Source organism: Embiotoca jacksoni, unplaced genomic scaffold (genome assembly GCF_022577435.1).
Source record: "Embiotoca jacksoni isolate LCO1_2020_lvr unplaced genomic scaffold, fEmbJac1.0.p SCAF_10, whole genome shotgun sequence".
Classification (NCBI taxonomy): domain Eukaryota; kingdom Metazoa; phylum Chordata; class Actinopteri; family Embiotocidae; genus Embiotoca; species Embiotoca jacksoni.
The window spans coordinates 8,828,858-8,840,635 of record NW_027185230.1 but is presented as its reverse complement, the minus strand read 5'-3'; the positions used below and the strand labels follow the sequence as shown (position 1 = coordinate 8,840,635).

Below are 11,778 nucleotides of genomic sequence, written 5' to 3'. Positions count from 1 at the left end.
AGGAAGCTGGGAGAGGCACAGAGACAATCTGGGAGAGACAAAAAAGGGATAGTGAGGGTTATGGAGAGTGAAAGGGATGGAGAGACGCTGAAGGAGGATCAGAAGGAATTCACAACAGAGAGAATGAAGTCATGCAAGTAAAGTAATTTATACAACCAATAAATCTGTACAATAATAATCAGAGTAAAAGGTAGAGTGTTCTATAAACAAATCATGTTTTTGGGAGACTGATTAAAAGACAGTCTTGCAGCATTTCACTTTTCAGGCTGAATCTTGTGGGAGCTTGTTCACCGTCTGTTACTAACGAAGTTCTGCCAGTGGACCGGGTTGTGCTGCATCTCAGGAGGTGTGAAGTCTAATATGTAGCTGGAAGACAGACCCTGCTGTGCTTTAACAGTGAAATCTTGAAATCAATTTTCAAACTCGCAGGCAGTGTGGAGCTGCTTAATGGGGGTGATTTTGTTCATTTGGCTGACAATGTTGCTGCTGCAGCTTTGCACACAGGAAGTAGTATCTCACATAAGAAGATAAATGTAAATGTAACAAGATGAAGTCATTGATGATGTTTTCTATGGTTACTAATTGATAAAAAAAAAAATGTTTTGGAGATAGCTCTTAAGACTGAGCACCATTATCATTTAAGATGATATCTGAATCAAAGGGCGCATTCAAACTAAAAAGTAATTATAGACTTAATGTTGCTGGATACGTTACCAGCAGAGTCTTAACTGTGAGGCTAGCTGTTACCAATCATGAACAATATTCTAGTCTACAGCCAAAGGGAGGTCTGTAATTGTTTAGGGTGAAAGATGTAGTGTTACAAAACGTGGGTGTTTTTCATTGTAAAGTCAAGAGACACCAAAATAAGTTTGTGAGCTGTTTACCATAAAAGCCACTAAGGTTTGAGGACATTCCAAGAAGGAAACTGGCTGATGAAGGGCAATGCGGCACATCATCATCATCACCTTTGATCATCAGGAACTTGCGTGGCAGTTAGTTTCTATTTCTATCAGCCAACTACATCTTCATTCAGGGCAAATCCATCAACACAATGTATGACGTAATTGTTTCTCTCACACCGGGAGATTTGTCTCCTCCTCTTCGTCAGGTAGATCGTTCCAGGTTTGACATTTGAAGGCGAAATGTCCCCAACAACTATCGAGCCTGAGTGGAAACACTGACCTAGTTTGCAGCCACAGCTATTCAATGCGATGTCTTGTGTTGAACAGGCACTTTCTTTGTATGTTGTCTTCCGTGTACAGATGAAGACGGTGAACGTGGTGTCCTGTTAGATGTGATTGATAGAAATTGGGTCAACTCACTGTGGGTCGTTGCAGGTTGTGTGGCAGCGATTCGTTTCATGTAGCTGACTTGTAGCTATGTTAGTGCAACACCGTTTGTAGTTTCTGTTACACATTTCAGAGCAGTTCAAACACTTCCTTCTGCACTGACACCAAAACCGAGAGATGATAGATTTCTGCAGTATTAAATAGCTGTTAAAGAGCAAAGGGTTGTTAAGGTCGAAGGTAATTACTGATATATGTTAAATGGGCGTAATAAAGACACAGGTGAGTGAGGAAGTGACAGGGAGAAAGAATGGGGACAATACACCACCTGCCTGCTACACCAGATTAAAAGGGCCATATGAAAGGTCAGGGAGAGGCAAAGTTGTTCCCTCCACCAGATGTGCACTTGCTCTGGCCTATAGCCGATTAATTATCTCACAGTTCATGACACCAGGGTTGGTGTCCAGGCAATTGCATTGCATTACACTACACACCCTGAGCAACCTGATCTGGGGATTTTTTTCCTGCTGGACAGTGTGTGTGTGTGTGTGTGTGTGTGTGTGTGTGTGTGTGTGTGTGTGTGTTAGAAATAAGGGAGGCATCTTTTTACACACTGGTGGCATCCATGATGACAAAGCAATCATGCTTCATCATTTCTGTGTGGCCATGCCTGTGTTCTCGTCTTCATCTTTTTTTTTTTTTGGGTGGGGGTGGGGAGGGGGGGGGGGTTGTTGTTGTTGTTCCCAGAAATGAACTAGACGAGGAAGAAACACATGAAAAGAACCACCCATTCACACCCCATGGCATGCTGCCTCATTTGCCCGAGCCTCTATCAATTCTTGGTTATAGCCAATAGCAATAAAGGAAGTGGTCCCACTGTCACAGAAACAGTTGGCACGGAAACAGCACATTACACCATCGTCCAATCCCCCTCCCATTCTTTTGTCGTCATTTCTCCCCTCCCTTCCTCTCCTCTTCTGTCCAGTCCTCCTCCTCCTCCTTCTCACTCTCTCCCTATCTTGTATGTTTTTTTCAGTCATCAATGAAATCACAACCAATCCTGCTGCTGGCCTGTCATCAAGCACACAACACCTCAAGGAGCAGATGTACTTGCCTGTGTTACCTCCATTCTCACCGACAGGGCTCAGATCCCTTAATGACCGATGTATATTTAATAGCGTGAAGTAAAGATACTCTGGATGCTGCAGCTACCCCATCAAAGCCCTGTTTTTTCCCCTCTCCCTCTCTGTTTCTCTCATGATTTAATCCTGACCATTTCCCTCTTCTCTCTCTCTCTCTCTCTCTCTCTCTATCCCTGCTGACTCCTCCCTCCGTTTCTGCCCTGCACTCCCTCTCTCTGCCTCTCTGTCTCTGACACACTCAAACACACGCACACATATATACACACCCTCCACCCCCATCGCTGCAGTGTCTCAACTGCCTAGGAGCAAACAAGAGAGGATATAGAACACAGACGTTAATAAGACAGAGAAAGAGAGGCGCTGACAGAGAGAGAGAGAGAGAAAGAGAGAGAGATGTGCTTGTGTGTGTACGTGTGTGTGTGTGTGTGACCCTGTGAATATGAGGAAGATATGAAGATGAAGCAGCAGGACTAAAGGTGGATTGCACAGAGCCTTTCTCTCCCTGCAAGGGCTTGTCTGCAGTATCCTTTGTAAATGGATGCTGGCTTGTGAACACGGTAAGCTTGATTATTCTCACAGCTTTTCTTTTTTTAAATTTTTTTTTTTTAGGGTGGCTTGTTTGGAGCTGGCGATATGATATTTCACTGTAGCCGTTCTGTGGAAGCCAACAGTGTTTTCCAGATAAAATGGGGAAGGTGATGTTCAGAGATGGCACCAAGGCAGGCAGCCTGTCCAGTCCCCTCCTCCACCCTGTTAGCGCTGTGCCAATGGACGCTGCTATCTTATGCTTGCAATTTGACTCATCATCTCCCCAGAGCATCCTCGATTCTTATAGAATGCTTTTATCTGAATGCGGTGCTTAGTTCGTATAATTACTGTATGTAGGGCAAGTGTAGGATGCATCACAGATGTGTGTGTGTGTGTGTGTGAACGTCTCTGTGCTCTGTCCAGGCCGTAACTATAACAGAGAGAGGGGGGATATGAGAGAGTAAAACCGCCATCACACACGATCAGGTGTTCAGTGCTTACAACTGGCTGTAAGAGACATTGAATGTGAATGTGCGGTGGGAGGTGTACAAATCCCGTGGAGCTTGGCTCTGCAGGCACGGGGATAAGCGGGCAAATTGTGGCCCGACAGCGGCACAGGAACATCGTAGGATTTGCCAGTAAAGCGTGCTATCTGCTGTTCTCCGGGGTAAATTTCCCATCAATTAATAACCTTGATTTTGGGGATTTATGTGGTTTATTTGTGTCCAGCTGTGCGTTTCGTCTATGAAAATATATGAATGTGTATTTATAAACGGTGAGGAGGGAGGGAGGGAGCAGAGCATGTTTGTTACTCAGCAGGCAAAACAGGACAATTTGTGACATTTTCTGTCCCAACAATCTTTCACATTTTCAACGGAGCACTTCTGTATTTTTTCTTTCAATGGGGGGGGTTGTGATTTCTTGTGTAGCATCAGGATAACATGTGTATTTGTGTATACTGTATGTGTGTGTTTGTGTTACATGCTTGGGAGAGAGAAAAAGAGAGAACCAGTGCAGGGAGGGGTTGAGGGGCTGGGGTTGGGTGGGGTGGGGGGGGGGGTGTTTAACAGTAGGGAGGCAGATGGGGCAGAGGGGCGGAGGTTGATGCAGCAGAGAGCAAGGGAGAGAGAAAGAAGGAAAGAGAAGATTTGGAACAGATTGGATGAACGAGTGGGGGGGAAGCCCGTGATAATTTCACAGTGGTAGAAAGACAGTGCTTTTCTGAGCATGTGACACAGAAAGAATGCTGGATGTGTCTGTGGTAGTTGAACCAGCAGCGGCACACAACGAGGCTCTGAGACATCTGTGAATCAAGGCAAAGATGGTGGAAATTCCACCACGCCTTTCTTTCTGAGTACCACTGAGCCAGAAAAACTAGACTGATACCTTTGCTGAACTCTCTGTAATGAAGTCTGATTGGGGTTTGTGGGGGGAAAAAAAAGCAATGTAATGTTCACAAATTGGGATAATGCTTCCGGGCAGCTGCAAGTTGAATTACAGTACTGACTAAAAGCATGTGAAACTCACTATTACCTCAAATGTACTGTTGATAAATCATATTAATATCCATGTATATTCCAAGTAGGAGATGACTGAAGTCATTGTAAAGCAAAGTGTATTGATTTTAGCTCAGTCTATCCGATACTGGTTGCCTTAAGGCTTCAAGGGGTCTGAATTATGATTCAACATGGTAACCAAAATCGGCAGATGCTTCATGATGCCATCTAAAGAGAAGATGCTTGTCACGTTGTGGCCTTATTGCTTACTGGAAGAAAATAAACTGTGGGCTCCAACATCGCTGCCAGAATCGGAATTGGGAGCACAACTAAAAATGCTTAGCATGCAAACAATATTCTGCAGGCAAGACGGCGTATCCCACACAATCCAGAGTGTCCTTGATGATTTTGTCCGGCAGTGATCTTGTTCTCCTCTCAGTCTGTCCTACTACTGTCTCAGCGACTGGTTGGTGGCCATCAGAACATAGAAGAAGGTCAGCCCTGCATGCTGCTCTAACTGTCTAATTTATCTTTTGATCTCAGCTGTGAAATTCTCAGTTTTTTTCTGCAACATGTTAAAAAAATGTCAGAGGTCACTGATGACCTTGGCTTTAACATGATAGAAGACACGATCTAGTGTAAAATATAACGGTTAATCACATGCTTACATAATGGGCCTTCGTTAAGTTTCAGACGCAAACACACACATCGTACTGTTAGACAGACCATTTGAACGTACACATTTGATTGAGTAGACCTTCCAAACAACATAAACTAAGCATAAAGCATCAATTTTGGTTATTTTTGTTAAACTGGGAGTATACAGTACGCTGCAGCTCAAGTGGCCTTTATGCATTTAAATACCGGGAGCAATAGTGTTGCAAACCCTATGGTGAGTTGACCTCCTTCCACCTCTTTTGTTACTTGCTACATCCATTCCACTGGGTGACATAATGGCAGGGGACAGCAGGGACAGACTCGGTTTTAAAGTGGCAGCAGCCGTTGAGGTAGCAGCTCTTTGCACAATGTCAGCGTCCAGTGCACTTCCAGCCATCTATAGCCTTGTAGGTGAGCACACCACCGACTCGGACAATTAAACTCCAAGTTCTATTACAGTTAAGTACCAAGGGGGCCAAGCGTAGTTCCCTCAGCAGCCTACTTAATAAAATTATACATTTAAGGTGTCATTTATTTCGGGAGGGAGCGGCAGAATTTTCACGTAACTCCGATACATTTGTTTTAGTAGTTGTGAAAGTGAACAAGGAAATGGACCTGAAACACCAGGCAGAGGGAAAAATGAAATATCATCTAACGCCACAGAGGAAATGTGTGTCCCTGAGGTCCATGTGTCTCAGTTGCTTTGTCAATTTGTATGTTCAGACAGGGCATTGCCCTGACTCAGCTGGCTCAGCATGTGTGTTTGTTTTGGGTCTTTAATCCCAGCCAGGTACTGGGACAAAGTGTCATCTGCACACAAACGGTTGTAAGACATGTTCAGGCAGCTATTTCTTTTAGACATGACACTGATGTGGTGAGGACTGATGATCAGTGAGGAAGGCTGTCAGTTGAATCGAACAAAATCTTAGGGCCGGGCTCAGTGAATGAGTAAGGATTAGGTTATCTTTTGGTGTTATATAAAACAACATCAACTCAATTCATCCCCCTTCTCTCTCTCTCTCTCTCTCTCTCTCTCTCTCTCTCTCTCACTCTCACTCTCTCTCTCTCTCTCTCCCTCTCTCTCTCTCTCACTCTCACTCTCTCTCTTTCCCCTCCTTTCTAATCTTTGCTGGTAGTCACATACAGGGGCCTGTCTGTTTTCCTGAGGCCGGCGAGTGAGAGGGTACTACTTCCAGCACTCAAATCTGAGTGATGAGAGGGCAGAGCAGAGTCGACTAACAGAGCAACTTTGTGTTCCATTGCACACACATAACAGCGGTCATATGACAACAAGGAGGTGGTGGAGAGGGAGGAGGGGATGATGAGGGAGTGCTATGGCCTACTACCCACTGGTGACGGATGTTGGTCTGTGCTGAAAGAAGAACTACTGTATGTGTGTGAGTGTGTTTCTGTATGCATGGATGGACACATATGCCTAAGCAATACACTGCATATTGCATTCTGGGATCTTAATAAAGGCTCTCTGGAATGCAGCCAAAAACAAAGTTTAAGGGAGGACAAATAGCTTGTTTTGATGAAGACATGCAGGTCTGCTTTTCCAAGAAAATGCCAGAAAAGGGTGTGAGGATGGTGGTATGTGTCAGTGACCTACACAGACCACTGGCATCCTTCCTCTACTGCTTCACCACAAAGTTTTTACAATAAAAAATGTAATATAGTCATATATTTGTGGTGTGATCTTGTAGAGACGTCAGTTCTGATTTACAGAGCTTTGCATGCTGCATAATTTCCTGTGCTTGTTTGAACAGGTGACATTTTCTCATCTCTCTCCCTTCCACACGCATTCATCCTGTAAACACAACACAGTTAAACTGTACATGCATTGTCATCTGTTTGGAGGTTGGCAATGCAGCTATATTAGATAGAATTCAATTAAGAAACAGATTTAGGTTTCATCTACGGTTATTTCATCATTTACTGCAAAGTCTCTGCAGGAGCAACCGCCCCACTGCAACATGGAGGACATTTTACTCCGAATAATTGAAGTAGTTCAGCAGTTTACTCCACTTATCATTATCCGTACAGCATTAATTTTAAAGAGCTCTTTGGGTGGATTAATGGCTGTTATACTGTTGCATCTGCTATAGTGTGAGATATTTTTCCTTTTCCTGTCCCTGTTATCAAATCACCAACTGCTGATAATGTCTGTGGGTTGTAGGAGTCTGAAAGTGTCTGTTACCCACAATTTCCTTCTGTTGCAGACAGCATTTATCTTATCTGTCATGACCCAAGTGAATATTAAGCTGGAGTGAGTGTTCAATGTAGATTAAACTGTTTAGTGCAAGAACCTGAGTTGTTTTGATCTGCTTAATGTGATTTCTAGTGAGAGAAATCCTTGATAGAAAAGCGTGAGGACGCCTGCTAACCAGACAGCAGCAGTAACTGTCTGACAAACAGATATCCAATGCTCCCATGTGTGTACTCACATTTTGTTTGTACATCAGTGCACGCACACGAGACTCTAGTGTCCACCTTGTGCCATCTTATCCCTTCACATCAGACAGCCAACCCATAGCTCAGCCTGTGCACAAACATGCCATTGTCATTGCCGGCTGGCCTTGTGACTCAGTGTGACCTGCTGTATTGGAGAAGGGGGGACGCATCCATTGAGATCAGGAACGTTAAACAGAGCATTATCACGAAAAACCATCTAGCATACAGAGACCCCCCCCCTCCACACACACACACACACACACACACACACACACACACACACACACACACACACACAAACAAACTCACATCTCCACCCTCTAAACAACCCACTGTTTTGGGGGAGTAGAGAGTAGAACACTGCCCATCATTGTTTTCCATGATGAATGAGTAGTGTCCTCACATGTGTACAGTATACAGGCATCTTTCTCTGAAGTCCGCATTCAGGACAGCATGCCAGAAAGTAATAACATGAAATGTTGAACAAACAATTGAGAGCCTAGGAAAGAGTTTACAATAACTAGGTTTGATGATACAGTTTAGTAGCTTATATCTGATTTAGTTACACCGTCCCAAGATGATTTGGTGCATTCATAATGAATAAGTTTCACATCACCAGAAAAAAAACAACTATAACATGATTTCATGCATGTTTTAGATGTCCCGAGCTGAGAACAGTTAAAGTCACATTGTTTTTTGAAACATGCAGGTTTAAAATGCTATTTAATTAAGGTAAGAACTGATCCGGGAGCTTTTGAGTCCACTTAACAGCTCTACTTTAAGCACAACCCCACCACCTCCACCCCAAGGGATGGTCTCCTGACACATGATTTTGAAGCCACTGTGCAGCTTTCAGACACCTCCTCTTCGGAGTCGTTTCAGACACACGGCTCGAGACCCTTTGACAGCCCATTCAAAGGTGTCTTCACTTGCATAAATGTGGCAAACTAGCTACCCATGTTCAGGCTGAATGCCTGTTCACTTTTCAATATAATGCAATCTATTCCCAAGAGCAGATGACAAATGAGAAGACGGAATTTCATGTTGAAAGACGGACTAGATTATTATAGGAAAAATGAGGGCTAATCCACATGCAGCTCCAGTGAATATGAAGTGGTATAAACTGTTGAATAAAGCTGATGATCACTCCGCCTGCGACCTATATCTCAAATGATTCTGACGTAGTGTGGGGCGACCACAAAGCTCTGACTCATCACACAGAAGCAGGCCTTCCAGGTTGGAATATTTCATTTATTTCGTTCCACTGAGATCTGCACAGCAAAGTATACGTCTTGGTTATTACTAGCAACAAGACACACAGTATATTTTTCCAGAAGCATCACATGATACAGTGTTATGTACAGGATCTGTGTTCACAGCTGGCATTGGGGTGACATTGATCCATCATTCTGCAGCTCGAAGCATAAAATTGACTGTCTGCGTTTTGTCCCACATTCCACAATGTTATAGTCACAGCAATCTATGGATTGCACACAAAAAACATAGAGTTGTAGTGCCCTTCAGATAACCCACCTATCATTTACAAGTTCCTGCTTTCATGTGGCAAATCAGAAATCGCTCCATAAATGCACCCATGTTCCCGATCTGTTTTATCTAGTCGCCTTTCTGCCTTGCATTTAGTGCTTCACATTACAATGTTTATTACAGTAAAGAGTCAGCTATCACTTCCAGTCAATCTCTGTCTTTGGCCTTTCGAAGCAAGCTGACAGCATCTATTCATACAGTAAATATGGTATGGCAAAAAAGATTATCAGGCATGTTGGAGAGGACAACAGCCTGTTTTTTATTTATTCATGATTCCCCCATTAAGCAGGGGCAAAGGCATTTTTTTGATTATTATATGTAAAGTAGCCACTTTCTTATCAGAAAGTTTTATTGTATATTAGCTGCTAGATATAAGAATTTCTGGAAAGCTTCCCAGACTGGTTACATCTCCTGCACTCTTTCCAGTACTAGCAGAGCTGATTTAAGACTCCTCTCGGCTCTGCTCTGCTCCTCGACAGCAGATCTAAACAGAACATAGTTGGGATAAATGAGAACACACACACAAGACAGTACGATTAAATAACATACAAAAAAGAAAAAAAATTAAGATTGGGTTATATAACTGCTTATATTGCTTAGCTTTATCAGTGGTGTCTTTAAAGTAAATTTTCCATGAGGCCCATTTCACTTTATTCTTATTCCAGATTTCACCCTAATCTTAAAGTTAAATAACAAATAATCAATTGTTTTGAGTGAATATTCTGCATCATAGATACAGTCAGGCTAGATGCAAAATATATTAAATATTACAAAGACATCTCAAGTTTATACTGCTGACTTCATGAATATCTGAGTATCTTTCTGTATATCAATATTATAATTATAGTTAAACATGGAAAACAGTCATCATAAAATGAACTATGTCTCTGTTTCCTTTCTTAATAATTTAACCTATAAAAACTGGTCAGTATTGACCGTGACAGCCAATCAAAATACAATGAGTCACCACTTTGTAAGATGCAAACCAATTATCCAATTTAGCACTATACAATAAATCCTTTCCTGTTGATGCTGTGTCAGGTCAGTGTTGATTCAACTCAATGGTCAATTTATAGATGCTACTTTGTTCTTCTTCTTCTGGATATTTTTTTTTCATATTGTTATTACTGTCCCTCACTCACTAATCTTTTGGCATCTCAAGCCAGATTTAAAGGGGAGTTTGAGCTTTAAAGACTGATTTGAGTCACGTGCAGCCCATCAAACACTAGTTTGTTGTGGTCCAAAGTATTTAGCATCATACTGCAATGACTGAAACCTCATGTCTTCAATTTATTTATTAATTTTCAAACAAAATGTCAAATTCAAGATTTCTTTCAAATAAAAGGAGTGTGATGAAAAAGTTGAAGTGTTTACATCAGGGCAATATTTAGACAGGAGTGCTTTATTGAAAAAGCCTGAGTTGCTACAACATGTCTGCTCCCAATTCAATATTTAAAAATCTCCAGTGAAATCAGCCTCAAGACTAAGATTACTTTGTTACTGAACAACCAACCAATCCAGTGCTAATAGGCCATATATGAACATTCAATATTTTGAAATCAGTTTGTGATTTCTTTGTAAGTGGCACACTGCAATGAAACTTCAGTCTGCTCTTTTAACCTGAGTGCTGTTTATTTGTTTGCTGTTTCTCCAACTACAGATGATATTCAGATAAAGTGTTTCAACTGTCAACAGTGCCGTTTAAATTCTTGATGCCACTTCAAGAAATGCTAACGTACACGGAAATTTGTTTAAACTTTCAGCATGTGTGGAGTGCCGATGCTCTGCTGCATCTTACTTTTTTTTAAATTTTATTTGCTTTGGTACATTTCTTGCTTAACATTTTGCAAAACAGTAGGTGCATTTCTGGAAACAATTTATACAAAAACCACGATGGAGTATCTGCAAAAGGTCACAACTTACTTACATTTCTGAGTTTATCTTTAAAAAGAAAATATTTATGTCAATGAACATGAGTAACAGTATACGTAGAATGTGTATCTGTATAAAGTGAATTTACTGTATACTGTCAAATGTAAGTGGAATACTGTAACATGGAGCTCTACAGTATTCCAGTATAGTGCACATTGTTGGATGTTACACCTGCTCTCTGCAAACCCTTTAAATGATTGAGGGCACCGTTGTTCTCCCAACATTCAGCTGTACCTTCCACCAGCCTTGGCCATTGTGAGGCCATCGCTGAGAACATGGTCCACAGTCATGGCCCTGATTCCATCGTGTCTATGTCCTTGACCTCTTTCTACCTCTTCATCTTTTCTGCCTCCTCACCCTTCCACCAAGCGGCCCTAAACTCCTCTTATTCATTCTTTGATACATCCTGTTAATCCTGTTCATTCCCTTTTTGGTCCTCCACTGGAAGTGACTCTAACACTGTGTTGTGCTCTGTCTAAATGTATCTTGCCAATTGAAGGTTCATGAGATAAACCCAGGAGCTATTTTCAAGAACAGGTTGATCTAACACTTGAAACATTCCCCTTCATTTGGGCAATTGATCAATTCAGGACACATTTACAAATGAAAACTAATAGTAATGTATAGAAAATTTGCTTGACAGATTAGGAAAACTGATTCAACCATTTTGCATTTAATGACTTGTGCAATGAACAAATGCCTTTTTGTTTTTAGAGGGTAAAACTATTCAACAAAGAA

General features: G+C 42.0%; 1 protein-coding gene across 1 annotated transcript in view; it reads left to right on the top strand.

Annotated features, from left to right (window-relative positions):
- The first annotated feature begins 2,668 nt into the window (after positions 1–2,668).
- Positions 2,669–11,778, top strand: part of gnaz (guanine nucleotide binding protein (G protein), alpha z polypeptide) — a 30,377-nt gene continuing 21,267 nt past the window's right edge. Inside the window, exon 1 of the mRNA XM_069164032.1 lies at positions 2,669–2,985. The gene's annotated coding sequence lies outside the window, so the exon portion shown is untranslated. The remainder of the gene's footprint in view (positions 2,986–11,778) is intronic.